This window comes from Rattus norvegicus, chromosome 3, assembly GCF_036323735.1.
Source record: "Rattus norvegicus strain BN/NHsdMcwi chromosome 3, GRCr8, whole genome shotgun sequence".
In the NCBI taxonomy this organism is placed as follows: domain Eukaryota; kingdom Metazoa; phylum Chordata; class Mammalia; order Rodentia; family Muridae; genus Rattus; species Rattus norvegicus.
Genome location: NC_086021.1, coordinates 80,438,623 through 80,452,319, shown reverse-complemented (window position 1 = coordinate 80,452,319; position 13,697 = coordinate 80,438,623). Strand labels below are relative to the sequence as shown.

The 13,697-nt window shown below is 44.4% G+C and overlaps 1 long non-coding RNA gene across 1 annotated transcript; it reads left to right on the top strand.

Annotated features, from left to right (window-relative positions):
• The first annotated feature begins 8,367 nt into the window (after nucleotides 1–8,367).
• Nucleotides 8,368–11,421, top strand: LOC134486384 (uncharacterized). Its single transcript, XR_010065230.1, has 2 exons — nucleotides 8,368–9,000; nucleotides 9,229–11,421. It is a non-coding gene; the product is annotated as an uncharacterized LOC134486384 (long non-coding RNA).
• Nucleotides 11,422–13,697: the final 2,276 nt, after the last annotated feature.

Below are 13,697 nucleotides of genomic sequence, written 5' to 3'. Positions count from 1 at the left end.
AATGAAGGAAACAATGTTTCCTTTCCATTTGGGAAAAATCATTTTAGAAAAAGCAGGGATAGAATCCAGCGTCACAAGGAATACAAAGCCTGCAGTGTTTCTCAAATCAGTTCGAGGTCATCTTTAATATTCCAAGTTAACCGTATTTTCATCTCATAAACATTTTTCAAATCACGGAGATCCATCGCTGTCTCCATTTTTTTCTTAAAGTCATATTCATTAGCATACTAAGGAAATCATTTTCAAAATACACTTACCCTGGGCATATGCTGTGGCATGAGCAAAAGAAGGTCATCGTGTGACCTTGGGTGAACAGCACTGGGACACAAAATAAGTAACCAGAGAATTTGGCACTTTATCTAGAATGCCAAAGGATGGGCGCTTCAGTCACCAGAGAGTTGGTAGGTGCTTGGGTTATTTGGAATGTGACCCGACCTTACCATGGGCTTCACGAACTGTATCCTGATACTACTATTGTTCCTTGGGAAACTTCTGCAGAAGCTTCTTAGATAATATGCTATCAAGAAGGTGTTGTCAGATGTTTTGCAAGACCAGTGCCTGCTGAAAGTCTATCTTTCCAGTGGCAAATAATAATGATGCACATCTCCAATGGCCTCACCCTGCACATATGCACAGAAACTCATATGTGTTGAAGGCTTGGTTCCCAGTGTATTGTTCAGAAGTAGGACCGTGGCTGTATTGTGAGGGGTCTGGCCTAATCAATGGGTTGATCTATTTCATACTTTGGTAGCATTATTATTTGGAGATTGTGGGGAAGGGGATTTGAGTCTTTTGGAGGAAGTAGATCTCTGGGGAGGCTTGGTTATTATGAGTACACCTTATGCCCAGTAGCCTCAACCCTCATCTCTGTTTCCACTGTGAGGTAGGCTCTTTGCCTCTGCCCCTGTTCCCTGATGCTCTGCCTTGCTGTGCACATTTGTAGGCGACCAAGGACTGGACCAATGAAACCATAAGCCAAAGCAAACCCTCTCTTCCTTCAAGTTGCTCTCTCAAAGGCATTCTGTCACAGTCATGAAAAGTGGCACACAGACCATAAGTGAAAGGAAGGGAGAGGGACAGTCTACTTGTCCGACTATAAACAGCCAACATATCCCCTTCATTATTGGTTTCTTGTAAATTAACTAAAGTGTGACCATTTCTGAATAGCTTGAAAGACACTTGGCCCTGAGATCTTCACCTGTACACTGTGGCTACTAAGTCCCTATGGGACTGCTGTATTAAACAAGGTAAGTACTTAGCACCTTGCCATGTCATGAGCTTTACACAAATATGCGTAATATTCAGTTTTCTTTCAGTTGTAACTTTATTTCACAGAAATAGCACAATTCATAATGCACTAAAGATTTTAAACCCATCCTCTAGTAGGCCATTGCTAATAAAATATGCATGAATTTCTTTTCTTTATCATGTGAGAGATAGAAAAACTCACGGCATTTTCTTATCTTGCAAAACCAGAGAAAATGCCTGTGTAGTCCCTCCTTTAAGAATTCGACTCCCCAGAGCCTAAGAAGTTTCTTATTGGCTAGGCTCATGCACAGGACTCCAGTTGGGGTCCTAGCACCTTTATGGCACAGATTGCACCACCTGTAACTCCAACAAATCTGATGCTCTCTTTTGACCTCTGTAAGCACCTGCCCTTGTACATACACACACACACACACACACACACACACACACACACACACACACACACTTAGAAATAAAATGATTTTTAGAAAGAATTATATTTCTTAATTTGGAGTTTGTGTTGTCAAAAAAGGTCATTATGTATGTGTGTGTGTGTGTGTGTGTGTGTGTGTGTGTGATCAGAACCAATGTAAGAGATTGGATGACTTGTCACACTTCTATACAATACCACACGGTTGTGCAAGATACTGAGTTGAGAATACTAAAAGTAGCTCTCTGGCTTGGGTGTTACTAAAGAAAATAGCAGTCTGAATAAGCAAACTGTTTTCAAAGTGTTGAATTTATATTTTAAAACTGTTACAGCTTCCCTTTACCTTCCAGTAAATATACTTGGAAAATGAGAAGGCCAATATTTAAGTTTGGCTTGGTGATATTCATCATTGAAATGTCACAAGGCAAAATGAATTTTCTGATACAAGCCATTGAAGGAACAAGACCCCACAGGGTCTGGATGGCCATATGGAATAGCTGGAGGCAGATAATTCCGAGACCCCCAATAGATGCTTGGCACAGAGGATCATGCTGAACTTTATGAGTAAACTATTTTTTCCTGTTTGTACATGCACATTTTAATGCTCTTTCTATCTTAACAATACACACTCTTCTCTGTGACTGGAACAAGGCATTTGACAAGCAGAAACAAAATTAGCATACATTTTCCTTTCTCTCACAATTTCACGGATGGACACTCCATTCTTCCTGTAGATCTTAGCAACTCTGATGCTTGATATTTTCTCTCCTTAAGCCAAGGACAGTCATGTCTTCACTTATATGTGGCACCTGTTGGCTTCTCTTGGCATATCAGCCTCGCCATCCCTATCACTCTTGGGTTTGGGGACCATGAGATGTGAAATAAGGATTAAACACAGCGCCCTTGTACTGAGACAGGCAGTTTGATAACCTACATAGTTACCAAGTCTAACCAGTAGGCGGTTTGCCCAGAGATGATGCCTGTCCTGGCAGGTGAGGACCGACACAATGTTTCGTCTCATTGTTTGTAAGGGCACAGGACTGAAGCCCAATACGATGCTTATGTCTGCAACCTCCCACTGAACATTTTGGACTACAGTTAACTACAGGCAAATAAAATAGGAGAGCAGGTAAGTGGGCGGGTCTTATACTTGGATTTCACCCATAAACTAGAAGTGACTGTGACTATTAAAACCAGATTCTGTCCCCACTGAATTTTGTGTTTGGTGAGTGTTAGGAACTCTCCACTCCTGCTTGCATCTGCTTCTTAAATTGTCAGCAACAGAACCGTCACCTAGAGTTTTGGAAACAGTAAAGCTCAGGGTTCTGTCTACTTGGGAGCTCTAATGAAACAAGGCTAGATCTAGAGATAGAAACCAAACTCTAGCCTTTCCTCAGGCTCTGAGGTTGAGAGTAGCCACACCCAGCTACCACCTCTAAATAAATGTACTCGTTACGAGCTATCAAGAGTCTATGTGACTATCAGCACTGACTTCTAGAGGAGACAAAGAACTGGAGTTGGGTGGAGGACTTCCGTGGGACTTGGTTGCAAAGACACTATTAAAGATTTGGTTTTTAGAAAAAACGACCTCTGGAAACAGGTCAGAGAAGTCTGGTACAGGGCAGGAAACTGAGCTTCGGTTTGTAGCTTGAAGTTTAACCATACATCTGAAAACAAAAACAAAACACAAACAAAAACCAAACAAACAAAAAAAGTCTTGCTTTTGCTGTCTCCTAGGACTCTGAGTGACCTCACCTAGGTTGTAGCTTCCTTTCTTTCATGTGACCTCATTAGTGCCTTCCCTACCTCTCATGATATTGTAAGGGTAAAATGAATGATGTGCGTGTAAAGTTATCCCCTTTCCCAGTTTCCCATCCATAACCCCCCTATCCCATCCCCCACCCCTTCTTCTGTGAGGGTGTTCCCCCTCCCCAACGACCCACCCCTGTCTGCCTCCCTGCCCTGACGTTCCCCTATACTGGGGGGTCCAGCCTTGGCAGAACCAAGTGCTTCTCCTCCAAATGGTACCCAAGGCCATCCTCTGCTACATATGCAGTTGGAGCCATGGGTCAGTCCATGTATAGTCTTTGGGTAGTGGTTTAGTCCCTGGGAGCTCCGGTTGGTTGGTATTGTTGTTCTTATGGGGTTACAAGCCCCTTCAGCTCCTTCAATCTTTTCTCTAATTCCTCCAATGCAGACTCCATTGCCTCTGTATTTGTCATGCTCTGGCAGAGGCTAAGTTTTGGGCACCTTGAACTCTGTGCCCAGAGTGAATAGGGAGGGGTTTCTATTGGGCGAAGGTATGTGCTAATTACTAAATAGGGGATCCTGAGAAAGTCACCTTAGAAAATGCTGAGAGGGCCATTTCAAAGAAGCAGAGCCCTGGATGACAACCACAGTTTAGCAGAGAATAAACCTGTAAAGGCGCTGCTGTCTGACAGAAAGGGGAATTCACACCGGGAAAGGGAATAGCTGAAAGGATTCCTGCATGGGTCTTTGGACAGCCTAGCTTTCTGATGCGGTGGGCTTGTCTGCGCAGGCGCAGGAGTCAGGTGGCGTTGGTTAGGGCACTGGGCTCGGAGCGGCTGAGTGTGATGGATGGCTCAGCGTGCTGTTTATCTAGTGCAGGTGGGTATTTCACCTCTGTTTTCATTAGACTGATGGTAAGGTAATAATTCTTTCCTCTAGCTGAGAAATCTGTCTTCAGCCATTTGTTGATCTTCTTGAACGGGCGCTGCAGGTGCACAGAAGTCACCCTAAAGGAGGTTTTGAATGAAATCTTAAATAATGCTGGACGGCATCGTGGAGAGCCAGCAGCACAGAAGTCCGCTAGATATTTGTGTGTGTGTGTGTGTGTGTGTGTGTGTGTGTGTGTGTGTGTGTGCGCGCGCGCTTATTAGCTACGTAGGATCACACCGACCCAAGGAACAAACCAAAGGAATGGCACAAGGTAGAAGACCTTGTGACAGCCACACGTTTATTACTCTGGGATAATTCAAGCCTCTGTGGTAAGAGGCATCCAGGCAATGCCTTTTCTGTGAGGGGTTTCTATAAAGCAGGGTGGTACAGTGGGCAGTACTACATACGGGCTATCTTGACTAGATCCATCACGACTCACCCTCTGGGATAAATCTCTTCAGGACCCAGAGTTACACTTTCTCCCTCTCTCGGGTGAAGATAATAATATATGCACAGGTTTTAATTGGAAGCACTGATCAAGAGAACAAAGCTATTAGGTTTTCTCCAAGGCAAGTAGGAACAACCGAGAACCATGACAGGCAGGCACGTGTCTTTAATGAGCTGTAGCTTCCTAGTGTCTCCTTCCAGCGTCTGTGATGGAAAGCTCAGAGTGCAGGAGGAAGGTGTTGGCTCATTAAACATTGGTCCAGGAAGGAATCCTACCCACAAGAGAGGAGGTGAGCCATGTGAGCTGATTTCTGGATGGGAGAGCGAACAGACAGGTGATAGAACTTTACATACAAGGCTCACGCCATGTGTGGTTCACCAGCAGAGAAGGTGCTGGAGGCCATCTAATCCCTAGGAAGTGGCCATCACAAAAGACAAGCTCTTAGACTGTTGGTCCCAATTCCTGTGACTTCTGTTATGAGTAAAGTTCTTTGCTTCCCCTCCATCTGTCCATCCATCTATCCATCTGTCGGTCTGTTTGTCCATCCATCCAACCATCCATCCATCCATCCATCCATCCATCCTTTCTGCACTATAGCTCTCTTGCCAGGGAAATGATCCTCATTGAATATAACTAGGGGTGACCAGATGTCCTGGTTTGTTCACAACAGTTTGCCTTACACATTTTGTGAATGTGAAGACCATGGCACTCCCAGCATCTCTCAGCATGGCTGGGTTTAGACAATAAGTTGTGTAATACCCTAAACACAGCATTAATCTTTCTGTAGGAGCCATCTCATCCCCAACGTATGCAAACGTACATCTCTCCACCACGAACTGTTGACCTGTGCTGTACAGATGTAAAGGAGTCCGTCAGCTATTACTTTGCTATTTACACTTTATAGTCTTCATGTAGCATTCTGTAGTCATCGATACTACTGTCACAGCACCCTGAGTTATTAAAAATAATAGTTAATAAAATGGGGTGCTCCAAAAAATGAAATAAATCGGAAAGTGATTCTTTGAACATTCCATAGATGTATACAATGTATATTGATCATATCCATGCACATTTTCTCCTTCCAAGTCCCGACTTACATCCCCCTAACTTCACATCATGGTTTTGTTGCTGTTTGTGACACATTGAGGCCAAATAGTGCTGCCTATATGTGCAGGGGTGTCACAATCCACCAGGGCATAGACAACCTAGAAAAGGACATGTTTAAAAACTTCTACAAGCTATTTTAGAAGATTTATTTTTATTTTCAGTTTTGTGTATGTCTGTGCATGTGTGCATGAGCGTGGGTGCCCAAAGGGCTAGAGGAAAGCACCAGGTCCCTCGGAGCTGGGAATCAAACTAGGGTCCTCGGCCAGAGCAAGAGCACCCTTGACTGCTGGGCCCTCTCTGCAGCCTCAAGGTGATGTTTTTGATGCAGAAGAACTGTCCCCAAAATGCCGTTATGAAGTCAATCAGCATATCTTCCCTAATTTGTCAATCAAACTTCAACTATTTTTTTCAATTATGTGTGTCATAAGAGAGGGTTCTGCTCAGGAATGCAGTGCCTTCCAAGGCCAGAAAAGGGCGTTGGACTCCCTGGAGCTGAGTTCCAGGAAGTCACCCCATGCTAGATGTAGATGCTGGGAACTGAATTCTGTTCCTCTGCCAGAGCAGTATGAGCAGTTAATCATCAAGCCACCTCTCCAGCTCCAACCATGTTTATTGAAAGTACCAAAAAAAAAAAAAAAGCAGTATCAATTAAAGAATTATTTCCAATGATTCTGTTTTCAGTTAAATAATCATTCAACAAATGATGGGAATGTTCCTGGCACTGTGATAGATGAGGGAAATAGATAACGAAGGGCAAAATTCCCGGCCACAGACACTTGGCAGAAAATGGGGTAAGGAGCTGAGTTAACGGGAGCATATAACCTGGCTGTAACAGCACACAGCCAATAGCATTGGGCCAGCTCAGCGCCAAGCATGAGAAGGGGCTGGACTGAGGTGGCAGTGAGAGAAGTGGTGGGGAGCTGAAGTACAAGGGGGAGTCAGTCAAGGAGGAAGGTGAGAAAGAGGTCTTCCCGGCTGGGGATGGAGTTTGGCGATTGGATGCTCAAAGAGCAGTACTCCAGAGATACAGAGGGAGGAGGAGAAAAAATATTTCCTTAATATATTTTGTTGATACTAAAATGTGGAACAATAGATGCAGATTTAAAAGCCAGGAAGACTCCTTTGGTTTGAACATTGCCTTTCTGTTCATTCTAAAGGGAGCTGCTGCTAACAGCAGAGGTTTCTGTGGGTCTGTGGGTCCACTCTGGGTCTGATTGGTGGGTCCACTCTGGGTCTGATTGGTGATGCAGGTTCATGTTCAGGTAACATTCAGGTAAGTATTTCACAGCAACACATTCCTGTGGGAACGTACGATTCATATATACAATTCGGAATGTTTACATACAAGGAACAAATGAAAATACATTTTAATAAGATAGTGTATTAAACCCAATCTTTCTGAAATACTGTGGTTTCAGCACGTAGTAAATGTAGTTGTGGAGTACTTTGAAACTTTGTTTCCTATGAACTCTTCGGTACATGACACTTATTTTATAGGTAGAGCACATCCCGGTTTGCACTGGTGCCCTGGGAGTGCTCAGTAGCCACACGGAGCCACTGACATTCATGTTAAACATGGTGACCTACACATAAAGCCTTTCTGTGCTCCCAAATAAAATGAGCCCAGAATGTCCTGGTCAGATTTCATCATGCCTATAAATCCATTACTAGTATAAACAGCATGTGTTCCAAGAAGGAGGAAGGAGACCCAATGCCCTATCTTAGGGATTTCTCTTATTCTTGACAGCCAACAGCATTTACAACCACAGCTTCTAACAGCTCATAACCAAACGACGATACAGTCTTGAAAAAAGTAAATATTTTAGCTATGGGATGTCACACGTGTTTTGGGCTCCGTGGGATAGCTACAGATTCTGTCAGCACCGGGGTCAGCTTGTGATTATAAAGCTATGGAGTCCTTCCAAACCATTGTTTCATCTCAGAAGAGACGCTCGAGTTGAGGTGCACGAAATGCCACTGTGGGTGGTTGTGCTTTTGGAGCTGCTACTGGTGTGTTTTTTTTCTTTCTTTCTTTCTCATTTGCTTTTCACTGAAACAGCTGCCCTGTTATCTGCCTATAGTGCTTGACATTGTTGAGCCAAGTCAAAGGTAGAGCCTTAGCCAAAGACTCACTAATGGCTACCATTGGGAACAGTGCTGCTTGTTACTTCTGTGGCAGAACAGTAATTGTGGCATTAAGATCCTAACAGCACAAGGATATGGGCAGAATGCTTTCCCAGTTTAGTTCACTGCCCGTGATTATTGTTAAGGTATTTTTCAGTCTCCCAAAGTATTTGTGTGAGAGAGGGGGGCTATGCAGTGACTCGGTTTTCCTTTACTCTCTGGCGACGAGAACATTACTAATTGCCTAGCTGGTGCCTGGGGCCCTGTAGACTGTCTGAGGAAGTCACTGTTAGCTCCAACCCGGAAACGAACGCTGATTACTCCCCAGAGAAGCAGCGTGTTGTCCTGAGAGAGTGTAGGGCTGCTGCCTCCAAGTTCTCAGAGAAGGTGCACAGCCTGGGGCAACCTACTTTAACTGCAGCCTTCTCGGCTGTGGAGAAGACAGAGCATTCCTCCCTGCTTCAGAAGAGAGCTGGGCTTAGTAATTAGTTTGTATTTCAAAGTGCTTCACAACTGGGAAGTTTCACTATTGAATTAAGGAAGTTCCCCTTTCGTCCTCTCCCCACCACGTCAAGAAGAAAGAAACTGTGCTCACTGGAGCTGTAAGAAAAACAGAGGCAATCCGGGGTTGGGGAGGGGGGCACTGACAAACCTGACTTCAAGGTAGTGGCTCATTTCTGACAGTAAGAAGACACCCATTAAAAGGAGCTTTGCAAGTTGAGAGTCTTGAAGGGCACCCAAACCTGCTCCCACAAGACGCACATTTGTTTTAGACTTAACTTTTATGAGCTGTTCAAGGAAAAGAAGGAGAGAAAGAAAATACGGCAGGTTACACCGTTGGTAGGGAATTTGAAAGAGAGAGCTGGTACACACTGCATCATGCTTTCTTACTGGAGAACCGGGTTGGATCTCAAGTTATCCCCACCTCTGGACGAATCTATGTTCCTTTTTCCAGCGTATCTCTGTATGTCTTTCGGTTTTTCTTATTGGTTTCCATTATGAGAGGAGAGGGAGGGAGGGAAGGAGGGAAGGAGGGAGGGAGGGAGAGAGGGAGGGAGGGAGGGAGGGAGGGAGAGAAAGCCATGGGGGCGGGGTGGGAGGGAGGGATGAGTTCTGGTGTGGCTGTCAGCTCCGTTCCATTTCTCTTTCTATACTGTGGGGCGCAGCTGCCTGGCTCACTCTGTGTTTCTAGGCCTGCTTCCATCCTCACCATGGTCATATGACAAGTCTTCGCCCTGGAGAATGAACGGAAGTGGAGTTTCTGGGAAGTGGCTTTGCCTGCTCAACTACCCAGGAGGACTGGAAATGACTCTAAAGATGTAGAAAGGCCAAGCCCCAAGAGAGATGTCTGACTCCTCTGTGACTGCAGAGAGAATGCCTTCTTCAGATAAGCACATCTTTGGCCTCTTCTGTGAGAAATAGTTTCTGTTAAGACGCCGGAATGCTGGTTTATTGTCCCAGCCGCTATTGTTCCCCAAATTGTAGTTGCCTTTTGCATGCCAGACCTTTAGGACTCACCGGTATCCGGTGCCGTGAATGGTATGTAAGTATAATATTGATGCGGGCATGCATTTTGTAGGTCTCTCTCTCCTTTTAGTTGCATAATTTAGTTTTATTGGTTTCACAGACTCATGTGAAAGGAGGAGGGAGGGACGGTAGAACCAATGTGGACATATCTAGTCATTCACTTATTTTCTTTCATGTTTTGGAACTCAGCAAGCACGCTCCCCTCCCCCACTCCCGCCCTCCCATTAACCAAGGAGGAGGAGAAGAAGAATATTGCTACTTTCTTCATAGACTTCTAAGAGAATGGATACAATGCCTTGAAGGAAGTGCCAGCTAGGGGAAAGCAGTACCTTAGAGTAAGCAATCCTCATATCATTGCCCAAGAGAGCTGGGCCATGGCCAATATCTCCATCAGCGACTTGAAAGAGTTGTCTGTCTTCCCAACACAATAAAACTGGAGACATGAGCTCCTGCAGCCCCAGCCAACACCATCAGGGGAAGCCAAAGCTCATCGTCACATGCAGGTCTTAGGATTTATGGCTGACGGGGGAGGGAAAATAGAGGCAGATACTTAAGTTGGCTGAATTCATCAGTCACAAAATTAATATAGAGAATATTAGATATAGAGAATTGTAGATATTCAACTTTTGTCTAATGAACTTTTCAGCAATTGAGGAAAACACAGACGCCAACACCTTTTTTTTTTTTTTTGGTTCTTTTTTTTGGAGCTGGGGACCGAACCCAGGGCCTTGCGCTTCCTAGGCAAGCGCTCTACCACTGAGCTAAATCCCCAACCCAACACCTTTTTTAAAAAGAAAAGAAAAACAACAAAACCTGCCCGTTTTCTCTAGGTTGAGTGGCGATTCTATTTTGTCAGTTTCCTGCATTTGAGAGAGAACTTCTGGCCTGTGGCGACGTGAGGGCAGGTGTGTATTTGCTGCTGATATCTGTTGACCCAGGTATCTCTCAATGAGGTTAAAACCATTCTCTTTCGGGGGACCCTGTGAAGATGCCACTGGGTGGGGTGCTCCTTCCTCTGCTGAGGTCTCCCCTACCCGGAACAGCACACCGTTGCCTTGTTATAGCTATGCTCTAGAACATCCACCCTAATACCAAGGGAGAGCCATACTGCTTCCGGCCCGGAACTCAAAACACCGTGTGACGGAGTCACGATTTCAAGTGATGAAAATTCGTCACCCTGTTTGTGACACCAGTTCCATGAAAGGCAATGAAAACTCAAGTTAGTGTGGTTTGGGTCTAACGTTGCAAAGTTGAAATTATCCGCCTGCATGTTAGTGAAGCCACTGGCTTTTGACTGTTTAAAGATTGTGTTTTATGTTAGGACTGTTGTGCTTGCACACGTATGTGTGCCACTAGTATGCAATGCCTGAAGAGACCAGAAGGGGGCGTCAGATCCTCTGGAACTAGAGATACAGGGCGTTGTACCCTGTGGATGCTGAAATCCAAACCTAGACCTCCCGGAAGAGCAGCTAGTGCTCTTAACCACTGTGCCATCTCTCCAGCCCAAAAGTCCCTGTTGGGCTGTTCATTAGAATCAAGTTTCCAGCCTTTAGCATCTACAGGGTGAAAAGACCATTTGACAGGGCAAGGTAGGACTACGTGATCCTCCAAAGTCAAGACTCATCTTAATTCTGATGATGCTTGGGCCAGCTCCCCAAATCCTGAGGATGTGAGTTTGTTTCCAGACTGCCGAAAACAGACCCATTTTATGATGTTTATCTTTCCACAGTGAAGTGTACCTTAGGAAGGTGTGTGTGTGTGTGTGTGTGTGTGTGTGTGTGTGTGTGTGTGTGTTTCCTACATTTTTTTAATGATTTGGGTTTTTGAATAAAATAACATTCACGTTTTCTTTCCTCTCCCCAGATGAGTGTATTTACGATTTTAATCCACAAAGGTTCCACATGGTGTGTGGCTGGGATGCTCTGAGCAAAGTTCTTGAAAAATAATGTGTTATTTGCGTAATAGGGAAAGACTTCTTTGGCTAAAGGTCTAGCCACAAAAAAATAATAATAGTCCCTAAAAACAAAAACAAAACAAAAATGTGGCCCAAATGCCCTTCCAAGAGTGGCAATAAATGCCCTAGAGACTCACCAGAAAAGACTGGAGTTGGAGATGGGAGGGTGGAAGGAGAAGTAACCACATTTGGAAGCAAACGTTCATCCGAGGAATTAAGGACTTGGAAGACAGGTAAAGAAACGAGGACTTTTCTCTTCCCTCCATGGACTTTCAGTGTGACAGAAGGCCATTGCCTGCTGTTCTGTGGCCATCTCAGATACACTTGGAGCTGAAGCCAGACTAGAGTAGACCAGGGCCAGGCAGGCAGAGGTGACAGCTGAAACCTTGGTGTATCAACCCAGTGTTGTCCCAAATTTAGGAGGTTGTCAGGGCCGGTGAGATCTCCTACCCTGAGCTGCTCACCAAACTTGAGTTCCAGTTCTCGAGTAATAGGCAGAACCATGAAAGCATCTTGGTTCATCACACTGAGTCTCTAGACTGAATGTAGGAGAAACGGCTGTCACCTCTGCAGAGGGACGCTTTCTTGGAACCCGTGGGGCGTGGGGGGAGGGTATTAGAGGAGCTTGCAGCAGCTTTCAGACAAGCTTTCTCAGCTGCTCCCACCGTCTGTGTTGTTGATTCTGTGTCACCTCACCTCCAAACCCCAAGGGCAGGTAGGGTCAGGCATCGAGTAGTCCAGGGCACAGGTAACAACTGATATTTTTTATTTTTTTCATTCAGTAAAACAGCATGTATGCGAACACGATTAATAGTTGCGTCAGAACAATTTATTCCTGTGATCTAAACCTAGACTGTGGCGCTTCCACAGGGTTGCACAGATGATAAAGCCATCACGTTATAGCCTGAAATGAATTTCGAGTTCTGTGTCTAAATAAAGATTTTTAAGGCATGTGTACTCTTACATTTTTATTCATTTATGTGTTTTCGCACACTCGTATGCATGTGTGCACGCGTGTGTGGTACCCCACAGAGGCTGGCGTCGGGTTCTCAGGAGACGGAGTCCAGGTAGTTGTGAGCCACCTGATATGGGTACTGGGACCCAAACTCTGGCCCTTCACAAGGACAGCAAATATTCTTAAGCACTAAGCTGCCTCTCCACTCCTGCATGTGCACTCGAAGACTGTTTTCCAAAAAGGTCATACACCAATCCTTGTTATTATTATATTTTTCTCCATTCTGTGATTTTACTGTTTTCAGGTCTTGGTAACTTCAGGACTGATCAGTGCTGAGTAATGAATTATAGCTTTATTCTAATCTTAGATCGGACAACACAGAACTGGTTCATTGTCTATGTTATGGGATCAGCAAGGAAATTATACCAAACCAGGAAATTTTCCCAGAGTGAAGGTCCATACGCCTTCATGCCTGCCACCCACCTGCAAGGTTCTCCTGCCTCCTCCAGTTATGGATGCTCTGGTCCTAGGCTTAGTGGGCATTGGGATTTAAAAGAGGTTCTATCCGGTGACACCTTCCATTTCCAACATTCTGGGCTTACACAGGAAGCTGGTGGATACTGATCTGAATGTGAAAAGCAGAAGTCATTTTTAAGATGTCTTCAAAACTAATTCAGAAACCGTATTCAGCTATAAAAATCCCTTGTGAGACACAATGGTGATCCTTTCATAGGGGATTAAATCTTCTGAGGCCTATGTGAAGTTGGAGCTCTTAGTTTCCTCTTTTTCTTTTTCTTGGTGAGATGTTAAATCAAGAGAATAATATACCGTGATACTGCTCAAACTATTGTGAAAAATCAGGTTTTTAAGCAATGTCCGAGACTGGCCATTGTTTTTGGAACCAATAAAAACTAAATTATGTAATTAAAGAGAGTGAGACCTGTAAAATACTTACCCCTCATTAACATTAGATTAAAAAGATATTAAGACATATTCCAATAAATGTTATCAAATAATATACAGTAAGGAAAATTTTGAGGCAGGACCTCACTATGTAACCCAGACAAGGTTCGAACTCAGGCTCCTCCTGCCTCAGTTTACCATGTAGTAGGATTGCAAGTGCCACCACTGATCACAGAAACATCTATAGAGACAAATAGAGAAAGCTGTTTTTACACTCAGTTTTTTCTAGTTCTTCAATTATAGCATAAGCTTATGAGTGAGC